Consider the following 5,989-nt stretch of genomic DNA (forward strand, 5'->3'; position numbering starts at 1 on the left):
CCCTCTCTTACTTCTGCTCTACACAGATCAACTTTACAGTAAGGCACTGCATGCGCCCAAGATAAACAGATTTGTCTAAGCCTGGATTGCAAAGCAACACAGGATTATTTATCTGTTCTGACCCATCCCTTTAAATTTCCTAGTCACAGTAACTTTCTCCAAATGAAGAGGGGTACGGCCTCAGTAATAAAGTTTGGAATAAAACACCCTCCCTTGAATATTCTTGGGTGAAATCACTGTCTATAATGTCAACAACTCTAGAAGAATCGGAATTGTCTTAGTTTCCTACTGGTACTGTAACTAATTCCCACAAACCTCGTGGCTTAAGACAACATGAATTTATCATACATGACAAAGGTCAGAAGTCCAAAATGGATTTTATGGGGCTAAAAGTAAGGCGTCAGCAAGGCTCTGTTCTTTCTGGACACATGGAGAGAACCAGTTCATTGCCTTTTCCCACTTCCAGGGGTCACCAGCATTCCTTGGCTTGTGGTTACATCATCCCCACCTCTGTTCCCTTGTCACATCTCCTCGGTTGGTAACCCTCCTGTCTCCTTCTTATAAAGACCCTTGTGAGTACATTGGACTGACTACCCAGATAATCCAGGATAATCTCCCCATCTCAAAATCCTCAACTTAATCACATCTGCAAAGTCCCTTGTCCCCTGTAAGCTTACCTATTTACAAGTTTCAGAGTTTAGGACATGGACACCTTGGGGGGCCATTACTCTGCCACTCACAATTGTGTACTTACTCCCGTTTACTTTCACCTTTGAAGAGCCAGACTGATCATTTGAACCAAATTACAAATAAACACCCACTGTTAGCTATCACATATCTAACTTATCAAAAAAATTCAGACTTATCAAAAAAAACCTGCTTTAATGTGGTCAGTTCATATTCATTTAGATTATGTTTGGGAGGAAAGAAATCCTCTACATGCTAAGAATTTTCTACCCCAAGGCAAAATTCCCCAGGAAGGGGAAGAAAATGTCGCAAACAGGAAAAAGATTAAACAACATGCACTTTTTTCTTTTAGGTTAGCAGTTTCATATTCCCTCTTGCCAAACATTAAAGTATATATATATATCTCAACCTTTCCTTCCCGTGAACCAATGTGACTGAGACAGTGAAATCAGGCACTGAGGGCATGGAGTATTTGAACATATGTGCTGTCTAACAATGGTGGACTATAGCAAAAACAACTTCCCTGCTGTCTAATATTTCACCTGGTGTTGGAAAATCAGTGATGAAATGTCATTTAAAATAAAGCATTCTGGTTTCTACCACATAGTGGCTCAGGTTCAGAGGTTAAGATCATGGGTTTTGATAACAGATCTAGGGCTGAACCTCTGCTGGGCAATTACTAGTCCGATGATACTAGGCAAGTTTCTTACTCAATTCTGTAACCTATTCTTTCCACTTAATATTATGTTCACATGCGCATTTTCTCATATCATCAAAAAAGTGTGATGATCATATATTTTAATTCCAATTCAATGCCAACTGTCCAAACTAAAGCACAGAAAGGCTAACTGGCCTGCCTAAGATCTCAAAGTGACCCAGTGACATAGTGAGGAGTAAAACTCGAGTTTCATGTTGGCTTAGCCCTGTGTTCCCTCCACTCAACTCCTTTGGTTTCACTTCCAGGACAACAAATTTCATAGACAAGTCTCACATTCCCATCTTAGTCAGACCACATCTATAAATTAGCAGTTTAAGAGTCAAGAGAATGGTGTCAAAAAACAGAATTCTCAAAGCAGATAGGGAAGATGAGACTTTCTTCCCCATTCCTTTACCTCCTTCACCCCAAACCCCACTCCCTAAACTGCCAACTCTCACCCTTACCTCTCAATGAGAGCAAGTGCTTGGAAAAACAATGAAGGGACCAAGAGATTGCTAGCATAATCATCCACCAAAGATATGCCATGAAAATCAATATAATAAGAGAAAAATGTGCTTGTCTAGTAAATGCACCTCTTTGAAAAAAGTCTCAAGTCCCCAGATTCTCCTTAGCTGTGCCCCTTGGCACAGGAACACAAAAGTAGGGCAGAAGAGCAAGACAGAATCAAGAGAAAGGTGTTGCTCAAACCAGAAACCCAAACCTTTTACCCCCTCAGCCTTCTAATGCCTCTTCAATACTGCCACCTAAGAATCAGTGCACATGGGGGCACCTGGGTGGCTCAGTCAGTTGAGCATCCAACTTCGGCTCAGGTCATGATCTCACAGTTTGTGGGTTCGAGCCCCACATCAGGCTCTGTGCTGACTGCTTGCATGGAGCCTGCTTCAGATTCTGTATCTCCTTCTCTCTCTGCTCCTCCCCCGCTCACGTTTTGTCTCACTCTGTTTCTCAAAAATAAATAAATGTAAAAAAAAATTTAAAAAAAAGAATCAGTGCACATGAGAACTACATCAAAACAAAAAGCACAGCTAAAGAAACAGTCAACAAAGTTGGGGCACACCTGGGTGGCTCAGTCGGTTGAGCTTCCAACTTCAGCTCAGGTCATTTCATAGTTTGTGGGTTTGAGCCCCGCATTGGGCCCTGTGCTGACAGCTCAGAGCCTGGAGCCTGCTTTGGAATCTGTGTCTCCCTCTCTCTCTCTGCCCTTCCCCACTCACACTGTCTCTCTGTTTCTCAAAAATAAATAAACGTTTAAAAAAAATTTTTAAAAGAAACAACAAAACTAAAAGGCAACCTACTGAATGGGAGAGAATATTTACAAATGACATAAGCAAGAAAGGGTTAGTATACAAAATGTATAAAGAACTTATAGAACTCAATGCCAAAAAACCCCCAAATAAACCAATTTAAAAATAGGCAGAAGACATGAACAGATGTTTCTCAAAAGAAGACATACACATGGCCAACAGACACATGAAAAAATGCTCAACATCACCAGGGAAATGCAAGTCAAAATTACAAAAAAAAAAAACAAAAAACCTGCAATGAAATAGCATCTCACACCTGTCAGAATGGCTAAAATCAACAACACAATAAACAAAAGTGATGGAGAAAATGTGAAGAAATGGGAACTCCATGCACTGTAGGTGGGAATACCAGCTGGTGCAGCCACTGTGGAAAACAGTATGGAGGTTCCTCAAAAAGTTAAAAATGGAACTACCCAATGATCCAATAATTGCACTACTGGGTATTTACCCCCAAAATAATAAATAATAAATAATGAATAATAAATATTTACTCCCAAAATAATAAAACCCACTAATTTAAAGGGATATATGCACCCCTATGTGTACTGCAACATTATTTACAATAGCCAACATGTGGAAGCAGCCCAAGTGTCCATATATATAATAGAATATTAGTCAGTCATAAAAAAGAATGATATCTTGACATTTGCAACATGGATAGAGCTAAAGAGTATAACACTAAATGAAATAAGTCAGCCAGAAAAAGACAAATACCATATGATCTCACTCATATGTGGAATTTAAGAAACAAAACAAATGAGCAAAGGGAAAAAAGAGAGAGAGAGACAAACCAAGAAACAGACTCTTAACTACAGAGAACAAACTGATGGTTACTAAATGGGAGTGGGGAGGGGAGGGTAAAAGAGATGATGGGGATTAAAAAGTGCATTTACCATGATGAGCACTGAGAAATACATAGAAATGTTGGGTTACTATATTGTACACTGAAACTAATGTAACATAGTATTAACTATACTGGAACTAAAATTTTAAGAAAAAGAATCAAGCACATGAGAGACAAAGAAAACAACATTATACTGGTTAATGTTGTGGTAGCCAAAACAAAAAGGTTTGGTAAGTTTCAGTAAGTTAGAGCAGCTTTAAGGTATAATGCCCTCAAATTTGCTCTGTTGATTTACTCAAAAATTCGTTTACCTGCCTATAAATGCTTTTGAAGTAAACGTTTTCCAGTCAGTTGTCTCCAATGTCAGATTCATACTTAGCAACAACTGAAGTCAGTTAGGAAGATGTTGCTCCCTTGTCCATTATGTAGAAGTTTGCATGGATCTTGAATACTTACTGCACAGACTCTAATGGTCTTTTACCCCTGACCCCTTTCTCCATTGTCTGTCCTTTCTCCTCCTGGATTTGAGTCTTGACTGCCTAGAACTCAAGTACCTACCTGCTTCTCCTTTCTTAGCTGAATTTTCTGGATGCATATTCTCGCAAAAATGGACCAATATGTACTTGCCTTATCATTTTTACTTTCTGTGAGCTCTCTGGCTTCTACACACGGCTTAACTTACCCTTCCATATACACATGCACACACACACACACACACACACACACACACACACCTTCACATAAACACACTACTAAACACTTAGTCCCAAATCCCTCAATCTACCCTGTCCTACTATTACCCCCCAAGTACCAACGTAATGATTTCACGGAGGTGAAAGACATTTCAGAATGCCTAGAAGTGTAAAGAATTTCAAGGAACTCAAACTCCACAACATTCCAGTGTTTATTTTACATTCACCCTGCCCTCATGGCATAAAGGTTAGAGATTTGAAGCTAATGAATTACCACTATCATTGAGGCTTGATGATTCAATATATGATTGCATAAAATGGCTGCTCTCTTGGCCATACCCTATTTCATGCTCTTCAATTCATCTCTCTGCAGTTTTCATTGATTCAAACTCTAAGGATTCAAACTCATCTGAAATCCTGGATCTTCTTCCATGCACGGTCATTTAACGTACTGCTGAGAAACTTAAAAGAGTCTTACAAAATGTTATTTGTATTTTTTTTCCATTCTACTATTACATTGATATTTACCTTGAAAAATTTCACTTCCAATTTGACATCCAATGCTATGTCACTTCTATAATTCTTCTTAAAGAGTTTGACATAAAATATATCACATGAGAGTTAATCATTATTTTTTGAGGGCCCCTGGGTGGCTCAGTCAGTTAAGGATCTGACTTCAGCTCAGGTCATGATCTCAAAGTTGGTACATTCAAGCCCCATTTTGGGTGAGCTTGAGCCCCGCTTCAGGGGACCCCTGCTTCTCTCTCTTTCTCTCTCTCTTTGCCCCTCATGGAAATCCCTCTCTCTCTGTCCCTCACTCACTTGTGCTTTCTCTCTCTCTCAAAACAAATCATCATTTTTTAATACAAATTCACAGATTATATAAAAAGCAAAATATGGAAATGTTCAAAAATAAAATGTATGCAACATCAGCAAATAAAACCAGACCAGAGAAATCAGTAACCACATTTTATATTTTTCTAAATATTAACTCTAGACTTCACTTATTATATCCATAGTAAACAACATATGTGCAACCTCTGGCTTAGCATCTAAGCCCTAGTTCTAAACACTTCATAAATATGTCCTCACTTAATCCTCTTACAACCTTGTGAAGTACATATTATTATCCCCTTATTATCCCCATTTTACAGTTGAGGAAACTGAACCCAGAGGGGTTAAGTAAATTGTCCAGTCACACAGCTAATGAGTGATTGAGACAGGATTCAGCCCAGGAAATTTCGCTCCGAAGTCTACCCCTTAGGTATGTAACTAATTTATTTACTACCTTTTTTTTTTTTCTTTTAACTCTCTGCCTTGTCTCCAATACATCTCCTACACTTCTCACCTCTCCTAAATCTATTCATCTATTCACTCATTCCTTTTCCCAGTTGGACACTCTTATAACTTCATAGTTGTCTATTTTGAAGAGAGAGAGAGAGGGAGAGAGAGAGAGAGAAAGAGAAGAGTGGGGAAAAATGGGGAGAGAGAAGGAGGAAAAGAAGCAGCAAGGAAGGGAGCAAGAAAAGAGAAAAAAGAAACTGCTCAATCTATAATCTTTTATTTGCATATAGATTACTCTGCTGCCCCCTGGAGATAATTTGGTGCTGATGTTTTCATAAACTTCATAAATTGAGTAACAGCAGCACTTTGAGATTTTGGTAATGTTTTGATGTGATTTTGATTGCATACCTCACACTGCATATTTATTTACATATTTTGGAAGCTAGTTAAACATAACAAA

This window comes from Panthera leo, chromosome C2, assembly GCF_018350215.1.
Source record: "Panthera leo isolate Ple1 chromosome C2, P.leo_Ple1_pat1.1, whole genome shotgun sequence".
Taxonomy (NCBI): Eukaryota; Metazoa; Chordata; class Mammalia; order Carnivora; family Felidae; genus Panthera; species Panthera leo.